This window comes from Cavia porcellus, unplaced genomic scaffold, assembly GCF_034190915.1.
Source record: "Cavia porcellus strain 051 isolate PalLab524CR breed Dunkin Hartley unplaced genomic scaffold, mCavPor4.1 scaffold_3, whole genome shotgun sequence".
NCBI classification, from domain to species: domain Eukaryota; kingdom Metazoa; phylum Chordata; class Mammalia; order Rodentia; family Caviidae; genus Cavia; species Cavia porcellus.
The window spans coordinates 101749398-101770700 of record NW_026947486.1 but is presented as its reverse complement, the minus strand read 5'-3'; the positions used below and the strand labels follow the sequence as shown (position 1 = coordinate 101770700).

The 21303-nt window shown below is 37.0% G+C and overlaps 1 pseudogene; it reads left to right on the top strand.

The window, feature by feature from the left end:
- Positions 1-9739: 9739 nt before the first annotated feature.
- The window catches only part of LOC100735436 (elongation factor 1-beta-like), a 29820-nt pseudogene continuing 18256 nt past the window's right edge, over positions 9740-21303 (top strand).

The following is a 21303-nucleotide window of genomic DNA, read 5'->3' as shown; positions in this document are numbered from 1 at the left end:
CATCTGCAATCAGGGTGACTAAATGCCCAGCACAAGGCCTGGCACAATCCTTTTTTAGCTGTGCTCCTCTGCCCTGGGCCCGGGCACAGCAAGCCATATGGACATTTATAGACCTGGTTACTGTGAGAGGTGGCGTAGGCTAAAAATAAAAATAGCTGGTGATGAAACTTGGCTCAAGGCAGTCCCCACACAAGCTCCCCAGCGGGTTTTGCCACTTGGGTAACTTACTGTCACAAGTCAGGGTGTAGGAACCTCTGGGCTGAGGCCCTGGAAGCTCTGATGTGCTCCTTCATGTCTTCTGTGGGTCTCTCCTCCTTCCACCTCACGCGCCTGTGGCTGCCTTGGTGTGGAATGGGCAGGAACTCATGAGGCAAGAGCAGCATTATCCTGTGTGTGGAGCCCCGGAAGTGCACGTGACACAGAGAGTGACTGAAAGCACAGTGGGGAGGAAAGCCTGTCACAGGCAGCCACAGTCTCTCTCGTTGCCAGAAACCTAGAGTCCTCTTCCACCTCTGTTCCCCTCTGCCTCCACCAGGCTACCAGCCCTGTCAGATTTTTTAGTTTTTTGATACCACTCGAGTTCATCTCAATGCTTTTCCCTGGGTTTAGGCCTTGCCAATCATATTTAATACCCAGTGCTGATACACTTTCGGTTTCCTTTTTAAATTCTGGGAAGGATCAGCAGCATGAAAAATTCTTTAACCAGGGGCTGGGGGTTTAGCTCAGCGGCATAAGCACCTGCCTTGCAAGCAGGCAGTCGTGAGTTCGATCCCCGGTACCGATAAAAAGGAAAAAGACAAAAAAAAAAAAAAAAAAAAAAAAAAGAAAAATTCTTTAACCAGCTTTTACACCAAACCATTGACACTAATAAAGAAGCATTTTATTCCTGATAATGTATACATTTCATCATTCTTCCCTCTTCTCCTTAAGGCTTCTTTTAAAAGGTTAACTACATTGAACACATGTTAAGATGTATCCTTTAAAATTGAACAGTATAACTGGGGATGCAGCTTAGTTTAGAGAGCTTGTCTAGCATGTATGAGGCCCTGGATTTTCCCCCAGCACTACACACACACACACACACACACACACACACACACACACGCAAAAAAAGGGTAGAATGGTACTTTTAGGTGTAGCAAGAACTCCTCCAGCCAGTCTACCTATCATAAATCAATTAATCCCAAATATATGGCTAGTCTTTCCCTTTTCCCTCTTCTCACAAGGAGAAGGAAGAGCTCTCGGCAGTAGAGTTGTGTAGGCTCGCATGGCCACAGAAGAAGCCACTTAATTGGTGTTCGCTTCATCACATACTTAGTGAGGCCATCTCTGCTTGGCATTTTGCTATATGCCTGAGATCAAAAGACAAACGAGGCATGATTCCTGCTTTGGTGGGCTTCTACTCCAGTGGGAAGGCTCATGTGAGACATGTTTTCAATAAAGTGTGGTAAAATGATCATAGTTGCATACATTTCTACATGAGCACAGATAGGTGGAGTACAGCCAATCAACTGTTAGAGAGAGCCTCCTGCAAGAGGTGGTACCCAATTTTGCCCCAGATGAAGAATCAGTGACAAAAAGAGAGGCGCTTCCTCAGGATAAAGAACTAGTAGGAGCCAGACTCTGAGGCCTTGAAAATGATTTATGCAGGCCAAGCCACAGCTTGTGGCCTGCTTAGGTCCCCTTTACTGGCCAGTATAACCATTTCACAGCTTCCAGAGTTTGGGATGCTCCACTTTCTTTGAGAATTTCCTTCAGAGATGGGAGCCATCTTAGACAGAGGTTAGGCAGTACCACGGGCAGCCTGCCTCCTTCTTGCCCCTAATCTGCAGCCAATGACTCTATGACACAGCCTGCTTGTCTTAGAATGGGATCACCTTTATGGTACAATGCTTTGGAGACTTGGGCCAAAGTTTCACTGCAAAGGAGCCCACATCTTTGCTGAGCCCTGTCCTCTGTCCTCTCCTGCTTCGTTCATTCGCTTTTTCCTGAGACCTCTCTTGCAGTAAATTATAAGGATCAAATCCCTTCCTTGGTTCTGCTCCTTGAGAAGTTGACCTAGGGTAGTATGTTTGATAACCTTCTAGACATTTGGCATACCTTGAACTTAATGTGTGAATTAAAAAATAATTGGAAGATTAAACCCAACAATTAGGGAACAGCCAGATCATAGAGAACCTTGTAGTTATAATAAAGACTTTTGAGTCTTTTAAGCTTTTTGTATTATGTCTTTACATATTGAGGCTTTTAAAGACTGAAGCACCCTCCTCAAATCTTCCCTCCCCACCTTGAATGATGTAGCCTGCATAACTTTAGTGACTTACTCATTTAGGTTAAGGCATTGGGGGTTGCTGGGGTCTTTAGCTGTATACAAATTTCTCTGAAATACACGTGATGAGATATGACAGATTTACTTTCATAGATGGCTATACTTTTGTATTTCTCCCACAAGCCATGCTCTCAAAATTTTAGTAATACTTTTCCCACTGGGAGGTGGGATCTAGGTTTCCTGTTTTCAATATAGAGGAGGGAGCTTAGGACCCAGGCCAGGGTCTATAGTTGAAGCAATGCTGTGTGATGACAAGGCAAGACCCTAGTGACAATACTGTTTCACCCAGATCTCTTCTGTCCCTGAAGCCAGGCACCATATTGTCAGGAAGCCAAGCTATGTGAAGAGGTCACAAGGTGGTGTTCTGGTCAGCAGGCCCAGCTAGACTCCCAGCTGATACCAGTCATCAATCTGACATCACTCATCAGACATGTGATTGAAAGAGGTCCCAGGTGATTCCAGCATCCCAGCTTCCTGGGGTAGAAATAAGTTTGCCTTGACATGCCTAAGTGTGAATTCTTAATTCACAGAAACCATAGAAATAATAAACTGTTACTGTTATTTCAAGATACAATTAATGGTTATTGTTCTTTTAGCTACTAAGTTTGGAATAAATTTATTTTGTAGCATTAAACTAAAAAATGCATCTTTGTAGACGCTAACATCACAGTTTCCGCCCTCAGAACCCGCTTCTCTAGCTTCCCTGCCTCAGCTTTGGCTATCTCCAAAGTTCTCTTAATGTCTCAGCTATTTTTGGTTCACCTTTTTCTCTCTGTTTACACATAATTAGTCATCGGGTCCTACTGATTTGCCTTTCCAAGGCATCTCTGCCATCTATCCTTTCCTCTGTACTAGTCTCTCTCCAGATTAAACTAAAGCTAGCTTTAATCAACTTCATATTCATGCTCTAAAACTGCCAATTCTCACAAAACCTCAGCTTCCAGATGAAATTTCATATATATTATTCGACATCCTATGTATGTATATATATTCTAAATATGTATTTATAAGAATATATTTACAGAAATAATGCTTTCATTTTTTATTGTAACAATATCATATTTTTAATATCACATTTTTTATAACAAAGATGTGTATAAAAATTTATGCTTTACTCAGCTGAAGTTGTAAACATTTGGCACTACATTCCAGACATTTTCTCGAGATAGATGTGTGTGTGTGTGTGTGTGTATTCTAAGTAATATGCATGTGTGTCACAAATACACAGAAATACATATGTATTATGAATTATATGCATATACAGTAAATATAGTTTTTAAAATATTTTTACAAAAATAGGATGAAGCCATGCACATGGCACACTCTTGAAATTCCAGGACTTTGAGAGTCTGAGGCAAGAGGATTACAAGTTCAAACCCAGCTTGGGCAATGACTTAAGAAGACTTTGTTCAAAATTTTAAAAAAAATTAAGAGACTGGGGATGTAGCTCAGTTCAAAGGCCCTCAGTTCAACCCTCAGTAACTGAAAAATTAGGGTTATAGCACACCTGTTATTCTTTTTTTGTCTTTTTGAGACAGGGTCTCATTATGCAGTTCAGACTGGCCTTGCAGTCACTTTGTAGGCCAGGTTGGTCTCGAACTTGCAAACAATTCTCATGCTGCAGCCTCCCAACTGCTGGGATTATAGGAATTGCCACAGTTCCTGGCTAGCACACATGTTTTTTGCGGTTTAGTTTTTTTTTTTTTTTTATTTTACTAAACAATACTTCCTGGATATCTACATGATAGATCTATTTCATTCATTTTAAAACTTGTATGGTAGGGCTGGGAATATAGCCCAGTGGTCCAGTGACTGCCTGGCAAGTATAAGGTCCTGAGTTTGATTCCCAGTACACACACACACACACACACACACACACACACACACCAAATAAATAAATAAGTTGCATAGTATTGCAACATCATTTGTTTAACCATTTCCGTATTGAAAAAACATTTGGCTCTTTCAACATTTTGCTAACACATCTTGCTGTAATAAGTACTGTTCTGCATATGTCTTTGCATCCATGCCATTTCTATAGGCTACAGTACTAGGAATGCAACAGCTGGATCACATGATGTAGATAATTTAAATACTGGGAGGGAATGCAAAATTGTCCTTTTCAATGTAGCTGCTCCAAAGTTTACCCTTAAAACAGTAAGTCCCCATTCTCCCAAACTGAGCCCAAACAGGGTACCATTAATCATTTTTCACTTTTGCAAAGGTAAAAGGCAAAAATGCTTTTGCATTGTTGTTTTAATTTATACCTATTTAGTTAGGGCAATTGAACAAGTTTTCATGTTCATGGGCCACTTGTATTTCACATCCCATGAATGGACTCATATCCTTTATCCACTTTTTTACTGAATTTTGAATTCTTAGTACTTTCCATGAACTTCTTGTATAGTAACACTGTTACCTCTCTCATGTGTTAAAACTATTTCATATAAGCTATTAATACTTGCTTTATCTTTGTAAATGATATAAGCTTAGAATTTTAATTTTCCTGCCGACAAGTTTAATTGGCATATTCCGTATGATTTCTGGGTTTCTTGTCATGATTGAAGAAGATTTCTCTAATATATAGTCATAAATATGTTCTATATTTTCCTAGTATATTCATTATTTTATTTTTCAAATACTTAAATGTTTATTCCAAAATCAGTAGCAGCAAAACAGATTATAACTTTGGTTTTGAGAAGAGTACTGATTACATAAATTATAGTACACAAAAAATGAATTCTTTTTTATAATCCATTTTATTCTACGATAGAAAGAAAGAAAAAAGAATAACTAGATAAAAAAACTACAACAAAATTTCAAAACACTTCAATCAGAGGGCAACAATGGTATATACATTATGCACTATGGTCCCCAAAATCATTCATCCAGAGCACAAGACATCTGTATTCAATTGCCCTAACAATATCAGCACAAATCTTTCTCTTCAGCACAAACTGATTCTTATACAATCCTTAGATAGATAAGGTGGATCTTTAAAGTATTTAAGTACAAACATGTTAACCATATTAAGTGAAAATTGCAGAAGTATAGTATGGTTCCATTTCACGTATGTGTATAAAAAGTACATATATCACAGTATTAGCAGATATTATTTCTGGGAAGTAAGTGACTCCATGGATAACTTAATTTTTTTCTTTACTGCATGAATTTAAAAAAAAATTTTCAATAACCACTTTATTGTTGCCTATACTTTAAGGAGAACCTGTTCTGTTAGAGCTTGCCATGTTCAGTGCAGCTCTTAAAGTTCCCAGAGTGGGGGTAGGGGGGAAGCACAGATGACGATGACAGTGGGAGGATGGAGAAATAAAGATGACTCAGAATACAGAAAGCTGAGGTCAGGTTGAGCCCTGCCTCTGGGTAGAAGGGAAGATACTGCTCAAACACTGCAGTGCGTTTATTTATATATTCAGCAGGTTGGTGTCATGTGACACCCCTCTGCCTAGTGACCTGTCTGCATGGTAGCCTTTGGGTGCCTCAGGTTCTGGGAGCTGGAGCAGCTTGTTCACATAGCTCTGCTGGGGAGCTCTTTGTTATGTGGACCAGCCTTGCTCCAGCCCCTCAGCTGTGATCAATCTCCAGCTTCAGCCACTCCTCACATATTGTTATTAAAATTCTTTAATGTATAATTTACATCTGATAAATTACACTCATATGAAGGGTATAGTTTGATATTTTTTTTGACTGTAGTATCTTTTATTTTATTTTTTTTAATACAACAGAACAAGACAGAATAAAGCCAAGTTCGTACAGTGAAACTGGTACAGAACTCCACAGAAGGTTACCAGGATAACAGTAATAGGTATCACAGTATACTTCATTATCTTTACAATAGTTGTTCTTTCAATCACGTATATCAAAATAAAATGAAGTACAGAACATTATAGAACTTATCAAAACAGAATATTGAATAGAGCAGTACCATTAATCAGAATAGAGCATAACAGTAATAAAAATATTTGCCTTCAAAGAAACGATAGAAGGAAATCCCCCTTATTTGCTATGGTCATCCTCCCAGAAGATGCTCAGATTTCTGGTTCCCATTTGCTAACGGGGCGGGGTGGGGGGAACAGGAGAAGGGGTTTAGGGGAAGTTGGATGTTTGACTCTGGGCAGTGCACCAGTAGGTTCACTATTGCTTAGCAGTGAGGCAGGATGGTTGCTTGGTTTCCCAGCTTCGTAAGTTCCAACATGGCATGGATCGCAGGAGCTGCTACTGGTTCTCCCCCTGGAAGAGCCACAGTCTGCCACACCGCAGCCATTTACCAGAGAGGGGAGGTGCTTGCTTGGCTTCCCAGCATCCTAAGTTCCAACATGGCGTGGATCTCAGGAGCTGCTGGTGGTTCTCACCCTGGAAGGGCCACAGTCTCTATTGCATGAATTTTTAAAAAAATTCTGTCAAAGTGGGATATTTTTCATTTTAAAAAAATTGCTTGAATAATACAAATGTTCAAAATATGCTAGCCATGGATAGAAAAGAAATAAAATAGGAAAAACTGTGAGAAAGCATTTAGAAATCTAAATGGGAATCAATGGGAACCGATAATAGAGATGTTAAATACACAACATCAAACAGACTTTGCAAATATGGAGACGATTCCCTATTGTTTTAAACAGCTCAAATATAGTGCTATTTAATTGCTTTTTGAGAAATGTGTGGTAAATTAGAACTGATCAACTGTATTCTAATAAGCTAACAAAAACAAAGAGATATTTCAGAATATGACATTATTTTTTGCAAGAGAAGAGGCCTTCAGTGATTCACCATCATCTAGGACTATTTCTCCAACTTGCTTGAACATTGAAATCACTCCAGGTAATGTTAAAAGAAGAGATCACACACATCACTCCAGACCTACATCTGATTATAATCAAGAATCTAAATCCTCTCTGGAGAGGTCCAGAACTACATAGTTTTACCAAGCTCTCAGAGGATTCTTTTGATCAGGTAAGTTTAGAATACACTGGACGTTCAGAAATCTTGGTGACTTCTATCAGCATTTGCACTTCTTGTGAAATATAATGCTGCACTGTTCTAGTTGTTTGAATGTGTTAGATGTTACCTGGGAGGACTATTTTCTTGCTATGGATTTCCCATACTATAAGTCATCTTTTAAAAAGCACAGTTCAGTGATTTTTAGTATATTCACAAGGTTTTATAACCACTCATAGTTGCTCCATATCTTTGCCCAATTTCACCAGCCCTGACAACCACCCACTTCTGGTGATTTGCTTATTATAGACAGCTCATATATATAGAATCATAAAATATGATGTGTAGCCTTTTGTGATTATCTTGTTTCACTTTACATACTTTTAATGTTCATCCATGTTGGAGCATGTGTCAGTATTTCATGCTTTGGTCCTTTCAGTGTTTTTCTTTCAGTTTTTCTTTTTATCTTCCATGTTTACAGTACATAATGATTACATTCCTTTTGGGGAGTTGATACATGGGCAAGACACATTTCATTGTTCTTCTCATACCCTTTCCCAATTATTCCTCTCCCCTTCCATCTCTTGATGTCCTCATCTGAGAAGAAAAAAAACTATCTTCATATTTCCTACTATCTATCTTTTCTTTTGCTCTATATTTTGGGTTTCTCATATAAGACAAAGCATCTGATATTTAAGTGTGTATGCCTGATTCATTTTCCTTAACATTATGGTTTCAAGGTGCATCCATTTTCTTATAAATGATTCAAGTGTATCTTTGTTTCTGGCAGAATAGTATTCCATCATGTATAAATGCCACATTTTCTTTATCCATTCTTCTGTTGATGGACATATGGACCATTAGCAAGATTTAGTTATTATGAATCATGCTGCTATAAACAAAGGTATGTTATATCACTGTAATATGATGTCTGAATCTTTCAGGAAGATACCTAGCAGGGGTGTCTCAGTTACTTTCTCTCACTGCTGAGACAAAATGCCTGATCCCCAAAGTCAAGGGAGAAAAGGTTTATTTAGCTCACCTTTTATAGAGGTTTCAGTCCATAATAGGCTGGCTCCAAGGCAGAGCGGTTTGGCACAGGGGCATTTCAGAGGAGAAACAGTCCATGGTGCAGAAGACAGCAAAAGTAACAGCAGGGAGGAGAAGGGGGAGGGTGAGAGCAGGGAGAGGACAGCAAAGGGGGGCAGTCCCACAACAGAAAGACGGAGCAGGAGAGACCAAGCCTTTTTCTGGCCCTTGTATTGTATCCAGACTGCTGGGATTAGGGCAGTGCCAATCCAAGCAGTGGACTGATTCATCAGTCACCCACCCATAATCCCAGCATTGTACTACAAATCAGTCACTATCTCTAGATTCAGCCACTTCTGAAAAAGCCTGCCCCCATGACAGCATGAGACTTTGGAGAGGGCCAGCTAGACACAACAAGGAGAATAGCGGGGTCAAATGGAATTTCTTTTAGTATTCCTAAAAAAAAAAAAAAAAAACAAAAAAAAAAAACAAAAAAAAAAACTACACCCAGCCTATTTGATTTCTTGATGATAGCCATTCTTTCTGGAGTGAGATGGACTTTCACTGTTGTTTCAATTTGCATCTCTAGTGGCCAGTGATGAACAATTTTCAAGTATTCCTTGGCTGTTCGTACGTCTTCTGAGAAATGTCTATTCACTTTAGTTTTCCATTTTTTTCACTGGTTCTTAATTTTGAGGAGATCTAATATTTTGAGTTTTTTTATATTCCAGATATTAGTCCTTTAAGGAATATATGGCGGGTGTTTTTTTTTACCATTCTGTAGGTTGCTCTCTACAATTTGTTTTTGTTGTCTTGCTATGCAGAAGCATTTTAATTTGCTATGATTCCATTTATTGATTTTTGATACTATTTCCTGTCCAACCAGAGTTCATGCCTACACTCATCTATTATATCTTTCAGCAGATTGTTCCTGATTTAGCGTTTAGAACTTTAATCCATTTTGATTTCAGTTTAATACATGGTGAGAGACACGGGCCTAGATTCAATCTTCTGTGTGTAGATGACCAGTTTTCCCAGCACACTTTGGTAAACAGGCTATCTTTCCTCCATTTTGGCCCCTTTGTCAAAGAGCACATGGCTAGATGTGCTTGGGGTTGTTTCTATATCTTATATTCTGTTCCATTAATTCAGATGTCTGTCTTTATGTCAGTGTCATACTGTTTATCACTGTAGCCTTGTAATATAAATTCAAGATGGGGATTGTGATGTTTCCAGTTTTGCTTTTATTAACTCAAGATTGCCTTTGCTATTCTGGGTATCTTCTAGTTCCATACGAATTTTAGGATTGCTTTCTTAGTTCTGTGTGGAATGATCTTGATATTTTGATTGGGATTATATTAAATATGTGTATCTGTTTTGGAACTGTGGCCATTTTGACTATATCCAGGAACAGGATATATCTTTTTTTTTTTTTTTTTTGTATTGGTACCGGGGATCGAACTCATGACTGCCTGCTTGCAAGGCAGGCACTTATGCCGCTGAGCTAAATCCCCAGCCCCGTATCTTTTTGTTTTCTGATATCTTTTTTGATCTCCTTTATCAGAGCACAGCAGTTTTTCTTGTAAAGTCCTTTCATTTTCTTGGCTAGTTTAATTCCTAAATATTAATTTTTCTTGGTGACATTATGAAAGGCATTTTTTCCTAATTTTTTCTCAGTGAGCTTATTATTGTACAAGAACAACATTGATTTTTGTGTATTGATTTTGTGTCTTGCTACATTGCTGAATTTGCTTATTTCTTCTAGGAATGTTTTGGTGGAATACTTTTGATCTTTTATAGAGGATCAAATCCTCTACAAATAATGATAATTTGACTTCTTCCTTTCCTCTACATATCTTTTTTTCTTTCCTAATTGGCTTTGTAATTTTTATGGCTTAAATCTACATGTCCCACAAAAACCTCGTGTGCTCATAGGTGGAACTTTTGTGAGCCTACTGGATCATGGGTGTGTGATACTGGATTGGTCCACTGATATATTTACAGCTGGGTGTGATGTTGGGAGATGAAGCATGATAGGAAGAAATGGGGCAGTGTGGGCATGGTTTGGAAGGAATTTCTCTTGATTTTTTTCTGGACTATAATTCTGTGCTGGACATTCATAATTTTGTATCATTTTGTTTAGCCCAAATAGCTTTTGGTAAGTGTCATGTGTGGACTTGCTGACCTTTTTTTTTTTTAGGTCAGTTATATCTTTAGTTATGTCCTCTTTGAGCTCCCCAAGTGCCTTATTGATCTGTTTTGTTGTCTGCTCTGTTATCCTTTGTAATAATTACGCTGTGTGGCTTTTCATTTTCTTCCTCGTCTGTACCCTGTGAATCAGCTTTGGAGAGCTGGGAATTTCTGGAGTCGTTTTCTTGCCTTGTCTCCTCATGTTTCAGTGTGTTTGCTTGTTTTTTTCCTTACCCTGAGGCTAGCCGGTTGATTACAGTGCAAAGCTTTTTGCTAGTGTGGAGTCATCTTTAGTTAATGTTTACTATTTCAGAGATGCCCCTTGGACATGTCTAACTATAGGTCTTTGCCTCTGATCCAGTCGCTTCCATTTATCTGGGAGAGAAGGCAGCAGAATGTTTTACCCAGTGTCCATTTCTCCAGGAATGGGACACTGTATTGTTAATGACACAAAGGCAATTCAAATACTGGCATCCAGAGACAACCAATTAATACCAACAATTATGTCACCTTGGCTATAGTAATAAAGTTATCAACAATATAGCATCAAAGACAAACTAGGTAATGATATACCCTACAAACCAACAGTATAATTCTCAATCACTAAGAAGAGATCTATAATATAGTATAACCCTATATTGATCTACAATAAATATCTACTAAATGGAACAGCTTTACCTCCACTAACAATAGAAGAGCTTCAACACTAACAGCATAAAGATAATTAGCTATCTTAAGATTCATAAAGCTTCGTATTTATACTAGTAAAAGGGAGTATGGGGAACTGGAGAAAATATTTTGAGAAAATTAATTAATGGAAGATGAGAAGAAGGAGATAAAAGTGGGATGAAGATATTACTGACGAATGAGCAGAAATTAATACTATTAGGAAATAAGCCAGAAAAGAAAAAACAAGAAAAATAAAGGAATAATAAAGAGCAAACTACAGGAAATAGAAGATAAGGAAAAATAAAAAATGAAAATAGGGAGAATCCCTCCCACCACCACAAAGAAAACTGATGAAAGAGAGAAAACAAAAAAAAAAAAAAAATTTTTCAAAAGATTAAGTCAAAATCCCCCTTCTTTTTGAATGCGTGGTTTCTTGTCAGAATCTGCAGTTTTGGAATCCAGCAAGACACATTTTTTCCCACCTAATTTAAGGCTGTGGGTTTATGAGCTGCTTTCCCTGTACCAGGACTCTCTGTCCATTTCCCCTAGATTGTGATAACCCGTCAAGCCGAAGCATGTCCCTTGCTTGTGTTGGTAGATGAAAAAAACTATCAGCCCTCTGGATCTCTGCTAGGGGTTAACCACAGGCAAAGGTTCAAGCGGATTGTTGAGCTTAGTGTCAGTACTTGCTAGACCTGCTTTCTCACTATGGAGGGCAGGGCCTGTGTCCTTTGTGGGCCGAGCTTAAACTTCTCAAAGGGTCTATGTCTAGCCCACACGCTTTCCGGCACTTTTCTGTGGTTGTCTCTCACCCTGTCACTTTGTTAGGGCAATATTAGAATACTCAAAGCTGCTGCTCAGGACTGTACTTTCTCATTGGGTCTGCTGGGCCTCTGAGCTTACCTTTTCTCCTGGGTGTTTGTCTCCTGTAGGGTCAGGTCAGTTGGTTAGTCTGTGCCTCTGGTGCCTCTTACCAAGAGGAAGCAAACCACAGAGCTGGGCTGGAGTTGGTGGATGGTTGCTGCCAGGCTTCTCATCCTGTCAAAGGGCTGCACTGTCTCCCTGTGGGTGGTGGCTTCCTGGGCCGTTTCCTCTTCTGTTCTCTTGAGGTTGTTCTTATCCACGATCAGGTTGGCCAGTTGATTGGCACCTCTGCTGCCTTATGCAAAGGAAAACAAAATGATGATCTGGCTCAGAGCTGACTGGTGGCCACAGACAGACCACGTGGAATAGGTTCGGGGAAAGATAGCCCATGGCTCTTTCCAGTCCATAGTGGACAGGAAGATAAAATGTCTACACTTCACCTGAGTTGGTAAGATAACAGTAGACTGTGATAAGTATGTATATTGCAACACCTAGGCAAACCACAAAATCTTCACAAAAAGATACAATGAAAGCCACTAAAGATAAGCCAACATAGAATTCTTTTAAAAAGCTACAATTATCTACAAGAAGGCAGGAATGCTGAAACAGAAAATTATCAGGGACAGAGAGGAACATTATAAAATGATAAAAAATATCTCAGCCCACCTAGAATCACAAATGTGTACATAGCAAACTATAGGGCTGAATTTTTTTTTCTCTTTTTGAGACAGGGTCTCACTATTCAGTTTAGGCTAACCTTGAGCTCACTCGGTAGCTCAGGCTTGCAGGTGTTGAGCTTACAACAATCCTCCTGCCTCAGCATCCTGAGTGTTGGAATTAAAGGCATGTACCATCGTGCCTGACTAGTGCTGAAATATTTGTGAAGTAAAAACTGATACAACTAAAGGGGAAAAGACACAAATCTACAGCTGTATCAGCATTTCTCTGTTAACAGTTGTTACAAAAACCAGACATAAATTCAGAAAATATGTAAAAGAAACTCAACACCACCAACAACCAAAAGGAACCAATCAATGTTTATCAAATACTCTAATCACTATAGCAGAATACACATTCTCTCAAAGTGATCATGGAACATAGTACTAAAATAATTCTCTGTGTTGTAAATCAAACCTCAGCAAATTTAAAAGAATCAGTAGCATTCCAAAGTTCTACTCTGACTGTAGTGATATTTATAAAAATTAATAAAATTAAGATAACAGAAATATTCCAAACATTTGGAAACTACCTGACACTTTTTGTGTGCCAGTAATCAAACTCAGGACCCTGCACTTGCCAGGCAGGCACTTGTGCTGCTGACCTATGCCCCTGACCTGACACTTTCAAATAGTCCATAGATCAAAGAACAAAATCAAGGGAAATAGAAAATATATCCAACTGAATGAAAATGATAACAGCATTATAATTTGTAGGACTCAGCTAAAGTAGAGTTAAAGACAAATTTTATAGACTAAATGCTTATATTAAAACAGTATCAAATCAACAACGTATATGTCTATTTTAAGAACATAGAAAAAGACTGAAACTAAAATTAAAGTTAAGGGTGGTATTAATAAAAGTAATTGATTGAATATTAAAAATATTTAGAAAACCTTTGGAATAAAGACACGATTCTTTGAAAAGGCATTTAATACCAAGTTAGTGAATCCCTAACAATACTGAAAAGGAGAGTAGAAGTTTATACAAATTTTATAATGCCAGAAATTAAACAGTATACCACAACAGACTCTGTAGCAATTAAAAAGAATATAGAAGAAAACTACAAACAACTCTATACATTTAAATGTGAGAATTTAAATAAAAGAGATGAGCTACTTGAAAAGCACAAAGTACCAAAATTCACCCACTTACTTAGTGATACCCTGTCTCAAAAAACAAAACAAAACATTTCAGTTGGAAAGAAATAGTCATTACAGTAAACTAATGACAAATAGGTGCTTTCAAAGTACAGTTGATTCAGTGATTTCTTAAGTTTTTTTAAAGCTGAAGTTTTTAAAAAGTTTTTTTAAAAATTGAATAATTCAACTCAGTTAAAGACAGAGATCTTAAGTATATATTTTTATGTTCTTTGAAAAATGTATACACCTATGTTATTATTACCCAAATAACCCCAAAAAGTCACCTGTGTTTCTTTCCATTTCCTCCAAGTCCCCACCCCCGTTCTGAGTTTCATGGCCTTTGGTTATTTTTGCCCGTTCGTGAACTTTATACAAATGGAATCGTGTTGTATATATTCTTTGTGTCTGGTTTTTTTCACTCCTCATAATAATGCTGAGATTCATCTAGTGTCATGTATTATCAAGAGTCAATTCTTTTCTATTACTGAATAGCACTCCTTTGAATGAATACACCACAGTTTGTTTCCCCAGCTTCCTCTTATGCACATTTAAATAACTTCCTGTTGGTTAACTTTCAGTGTGTCTCATTGTATTAGTATACTAAAATAGCTTCAGTTCATTTTTCAATTTTTAGCCATATTCCATCATTTTCTACACGTTCTTACATTATAACCTTCTATTCATCAATTCTTTTCTTAAAATTTGAACTTTTTCTAGGGAGCCCGATTCTGTTTTTATCCAAAATAGTTTTTATAGTTTTTTAATAGTTTTTTATCCAAAATCATACGTTTTCCAGAAGTCCCCATATTCACACTCTTGCATCTACCGCTACAAAACAGATGATAAAAGTCAACTAAATTCTTATTTAGAATATATTTCTTTTCAGAAGGATGATTCATAGATGGGATAGAACTACAGATAGATGATGAGGACTGTGCCTCATTTGTCATTTTTTCAAGTTCTTCTAAAAACTGGTAAAATGAATTTTAAGACCTTACATTTTCCAAAACAACAGCAACAAAATACTTCAGTGAGAAAAGTGGCATTGATTTGCATTTTTGCAAATCTCTTTAATGTCTGCTATAATAAAAGCCAGCTGGATTCTCATTTCTGCTTCTGTTTTCAATCAGTTGCCCAAAGCAAAAAATAGACCAATGGGGTTACATCAAGCCAAGAAGCCGCTGCCGAGCAAAAGGAACAATCAGCAGAGGGAAGAGACAGCCTACAGAATGGAAGAAGGTACTTGCAAACTATGCATTTGACAAGAGGTTAAAAGCTAGAATATATAAGGGACTAAAAAACCCTCAATAGCAAAAACCAAATTACCTGATTAAAACATGAGCAACAGACCTAAATAGGTGTTTCTCAAAAGGAGCCATACAGAGTCAGCAGTTGTATGCAATAATGCTCGATATAATTAATTGTCCAGGAAATGCAAACCCAAACCAGACTGAGATATCACCTCACTCCAGTAGGAGTGGCTAGCAGCTTTTGTTTTTGAGATAGATTCTCACTCACTTTGTTGGCCAAGCTGGTCTCAAGCTTGTGGGCTTAAGTCATCTTCCTGCTTTAGTTCACAAGTAACTGGAATCACACACCCGGCTAGTCTTTTTTTTTGGTGCTGGGGGTTGAACCCGTGGCAAGCAAAAGACATAGTGCCATTAATCCTCAAAATACTCTTCTCTCTCTCTTTAAATGCACCAATCCCAGTGCTTTTTCCAGTTTTGGAAGCAGTTTTGGAAGCCCTTTTGGTGAGTGTGTTTCCTTTCTTTTTTAAAAAAATGTATTAAGTTTATTGGAACAATTATGGTAGACACCATGATCACATTCATCATAGGAATTTGTACCTGCACGTGATGTATCCTGTTTCCTCTTTTTTAAAATAGCAACACAATTTGTAATAGCTAAATGTTGAAGACAACCGAGATACTCATCAACTGCTGGGCGGATAAAAAAGATTTTTTGTATGTGATGGAGTAGAACACAGTCATAAAGAAGGTTAAAGTTGAGGCATTCCTAGGTAAATGGATGCACTTTGAGACCATAGTCTTAAGTGACATAAATCAGATACACATGTATAAATATCATACTGTTTCTTTGGTGTGATAAATTGAAAATGTAGATAAGGACCAAACTGTATAATAATAATAGTGAAACTAGAAGAAACAGTTCAAAAGAAAGGGGAACTAAGGTTCGGGGAAAGGGAAAGGAAGAAAAGGGGAAAATGATAAAAGAAGGATAAAATGGAAACAAAGTTTTGTAAATGAGGAGAGAAAAAGTGGCCAAAGGCCTGGGAAAGGATTGGGAAGAAAAAAAGTAATGAGTGTCTTTTCATAGCTAACAGATGTCCTGAATTCATTCAGATATTTACTGCAATTTCTGCCTTCTAAAACACTGTGGTGTGACCTCATCCACCTTATTCACTGGGTCTGGTGCTGGGAGAGTTCTGACTCTTCCCCAAAGTCAAGGTGACCATGAAAGGTTAATGTTTTGAATTGGTTCAGAACCGCCAAAAACAAATACAGACACAGAAGAGGACTTCCAGAATTGCTTAGAAAGTGGCAGAGATGATGTGTGTGTGTGTGTGTGTGTGTGTGTGTGTGTGTGTGTGTGTGTGTGTGTGTGTTCTAAGAGAGGGAAAGTATTTTGAGGGGGATGAATGGCAATGTTTCTTTTATTGTAATAAATTTTCTAAAAAATTAAACATTCATTATATTTTTCAATCACGTTGAGTAAGCCAAGCACAGGAAGACAAGGACCATATGATCTCCCTCATGTGTGAAATCTAAAAATGCTAATCTCACAGATGTTGAGAGTAAAATGGTGGTTATCAGAGGCCGGGGAGAGTTTTGGGGGCAGAGAGGCTTAAAGACAGGTTGATCAATGGATAATAAACTATAGTTAGATAGGAATAAAAGTTTTCCTGTGCTATGCACCATAAGGCGTTTATAGATGACTATAATGTACAATATATTTCAGAAAGTTAGTAGAATGGATTTTGAATAATTTCACCATAAAAAAGTACCCTGAGCAACTACTTTAAAGATAACAACATGTAATGTATTAACTATTGCTATTTTCCTATTATTTTGTTATGAAATTTTGTTTTATACTTTTCATAAAATAAAAAAATTAATGTTTGAGGACATAGATGTTTACCCTGACTTATATAATACATGGTGTATACATGTATCAAAATATTATCAAGCACCCTATTGATATGTACAAATTATATATATATTTACATTTAAAATGATTTATTGCAGTGAAAGACACATTGTTGTTATTCCTTGTCACAATACTCCCTCTTGCTTCAAACACATTAGTCCTAATATTCTTTCCATTTTCTAAAGCAGTTCTGGGAGTCTTCTTTGGTGAATGTCTTTAGTTACACTTTTGTGACTGCCACAATGTCCAAAATCAATTAAAAACATTTACCTTTCATGCTTGTGTTGGTCTTGAAGAAAACACAGAATTCATGAGATTCTAGAGCCCATAAATAGGGCTTATAAGGACATACCATATTATCTGACAGAAATTGCAGTAAACTTTTTGAATCAGTTCAGGAAAGCAAGACAACCTTGAAAAGATACTCATGAAAGAAGACTTTCTTATCTGCTTCAGAAAGTGGCAAGCGTGATTGGATAAGGATATACAAAGAGAGGGGAAAAATTTAGAGGGGAATTAATATGACTATGTCTTTTAATATAATATTTAATTTTTATTTTCAAGAAAAAACAGAAAAATCAATAAGCAAACAATCAAAAACAGCAGGAAAATCAAAATGACAACAAAACAAAGGTGATATAAAATTTCAAAACAAGATGCTAGGAATTTAACAATGGTTGTTATATTACATATTGCTATTCTCAAAGTAATTCCTTAAGCTACCACATACAGGCATGAAATATTGATCAAACAGGATAATTTCCTTTTGAGCAGTTTCTTTCCATTTTACTATATCTATTGTAACTTTTGGATCTTATTAAATCTTTCAGTTTCTTATACTAGGGATGCAATATGGTGTTAAACTTGCAAGTCTGGTTTATTTCATTTATGAATATGGCCTAGAGTTGCATCCATTTACCTATCAGACTCTCCAGTTTATCCTTCTTAGCAGCTGAGTAGTATTCCATTGTATAAAAAGATCACATCTTTTTTTAATCCATTCCTTAGTTGATGGGAATTTGGGACATTTCTAAGATTTAGCTACTACAGATTGTGCTGCTATAAACATGGGGGCACATATATTGCCGTGGTATGATCTTTTCAGTTCTTCTGGGAAAATACGCAGATGGGGAATAGCAGGATCAGATGGAACCTCTAATCCTACATTTTTGAGGAATCTTCATACTGATTTCCACAGTGGTTGTTTTCATATAAAGATAAAATCACTGGATATTCTTGTCTACTATTTAAACTGGCATAGTATTTGCATGTAAACTCCACATTCTGCATACTTTAAGTCATCTCTAGATCTCTTGTAATACCTAACATGGTGTAATGCTATGTAAACAGTTGTTACAACATATTTTAGAGAATAAAGACTAGCAAAATGTCTTATGTTGAGAGCATAAGTTAGTGATAGAATCTTGCGTAGTATCCACAAGGTCCTCAGTTTGATTCCAAGCACCAAAAATAAAGAATCTATTCATGTCAAGTACAGATAAAATTTCCTTAAAAATATTTTCAATTTGCAAATGGCTGACTCTGCTAATATGGATCCCACAGATGTGGTCAGTTGACTATATATCCATGCAATCATTGTCACAATGAAAATAGTGTATATATCCGTCACTCACAAAAGCTTCCCTGTGTCTCTTAGTAATCACTATTTCTTACTACTCCCATCTCCCCAGCTGCTCCAGGCAACCACTGAAATGTTTTCTATCAGTATAGATTTATTTTCATTTTTGTAGATTTTCTATAAATTAAATCAAAATATATAAACATTTTCTATGTCTTCTTCCACTCAGCATATTGTTTTGTGATTGACATATGATATTATATGTGTTACTAGTTATTTTATTTTATTTTATTTTATTTTATTTTATTTTATTTTATTTATTTTTGGTGCTGGGGAGCGAACTCATGACCTCGCACTTGCCAGGCAGGCACTTAAGCCACTGAGCTAAATCCCCAGCCCCGTTAATTTCTTTTAATTGCTAAGTAGTAGTCAGCTACAAAGATGTACAGTAATTTGTTCATTCAGTTACTTGTTGAACTAGGCTAGTTTCCAGTTTGATTTTAGGAATATTGTTGCAAACAAAGACTTCATCTCTAACTGTTTGTATTGACATATACCTTCATTTCTCTTAGGTAAATACTTAAGGCTAGAATGATTAAATTATATGATAAGTATATATTTAACATTTTAAGAAACAAACAAACCAAAAACCTGTTTTCCAAAGTGTCTTAGTTATTTTTTTCTCACTGCTGAGACAAAATACCTGAAGTCCAAAATGAAGGAAGGAAAGGTTTATTTAGCTTACAGTTTTTGAAGGTTTCAGTCCATTGTCAGCTGGTCCCAAGGCAGGGTGGTATGGCTGAGGGGCAGCCATTCATAGTGGTTGTGGCAGATTCCAAAAGCAGCAAGGCAAAAGGGCAAAAGGGGGAAAACACACCTTCTTTCTTCCCTTACATTGTATGGTGGTTAATTGCTCTTGGTGGGGTGCAGCACTCACACTATCAATCCCAGTGCTAGACAACAAACCAATCATAAATGCTAGATTCATCTGTCTCTATGACCACATGAGGCTTTGAGGGGACACCCAAACACAAACCATAACACAAAGAACACCATTTTAAATTGCCACCTGTAGTATATGACACTTGGAGTTTTCTCGCATCTTAACCAACACTCAGAATAGCCATCATTTTAATTCAAACTATTCTAGTGAGTATGTTATAGTATTTATTAAGTTTCTTTATGACTAATGATATTGAAAATCTTTTCATGTTATTTATACACCTGATTTGGTGAGATATAAGGTAAAATATTTTCCCTTTAAAATTAGATTATGTCTTATTACTTGGCTGTAAGAATTCTTTATATAGTGAAGGAAATTGTGAAATATATGTTTTATCAATATTTTCTTGCATTCTGTGACTTGTCTTTCATTTTCATGGTATGGCTTTATTTAAAAGCAAAGAGTTTTAATTTTGATGATGTGCAATTTATTGCTATTTTTATCTTATGATTCCTGATTTTCATTTCATATTTAAGAAATATTTCCTACATCCTGCTAAGGTCATTAAAGACATTTCCTAACTTTTTATAGAAAAATTTTCCACTTTTAGCTCTTAAATTTAGGTATGTATCCATTTTGAGTCAACTGTTATGTATAGTGTAAAGAAGATTTAAGGTTCATTTATTTTTTTTGTACATGAATATCCATAGTTTTAGGATCATTTTTTGAAAACATTGTTTTCTCTTTGAATTGCCTCAGTACCATTGTTGAAAATGGTTATTTTTGAATGTCTCTATTTGTTGGTCCTTTATGACTACATTTGTACAGACTCTCTGTGTTTTCTGTTTTGGTGACAAAATACCTGAGAAAATCAATTTGAAAGAAGAATTATTTTGGCTCTCAGTTAATGGGATTTCAGTTCATGGTCAACTAACGTCACTGCTTTCAGTTCGGTGGTGAGGCAGAAATAGCATGGTGAAAGGGCATGGCAGGAGAAAGCTGCTTGCTCGTCCTAGGGAGTCAGGAAGCAGCGAGAGAGCAAAGGAGCTGGAAAAGAAGGGCAACAGGAACCAGATACGGTTCCCAAGGTCCTGCCCTGACCTACTACATTCATCTAGGCTTCAACTATTTTTTTGTCTTTTTGAGACAGGGTTTCATGATGCAGTTCAGACTGGCCTTGAATTCACTTTGAGGATGGCTTCAAACTTGCTGTGATGTTCCTGCCTCAGCCCCTGGAGTGCAGGGATTATAGGGATGTACCACCTTGCCTGGCTAGGCCCCAAATCCTGGCAGCCCTTTCAGCTACGAATTATTTGAAGAGGTTAGAGCCCTCATGATCTGATCATTTCCCAAAAAATCATCAGCTGGTCTTTGGGAAACAATTTATATCTAAACCATAACACTGTTGAAAATAAGAGGCCTCTCTTAAGCTCTTCTTTTTCCTCCAGAGTTTCTCACTTTTTTTCCAAATGTAAATCAATTTTTTAAAAATCCATTTTTTCAAAGATATAGAAAGGAGAAGGAGAAGGAGAAGAAGAAGAAGAAGAAGAAGAAGAAGAAGAAGAAAAACTACAACATTTCAAAGCATGTCAATCAGGGGGTAACAATGTGCATTGTCATCCCCAAATCATTCACCCAGAGCACATTCAATTGTCCAAATATACCAGTACAAATCTTTCTCTTTGGAGAACTCAGAGAAATCAGTACTACAACTATCTCA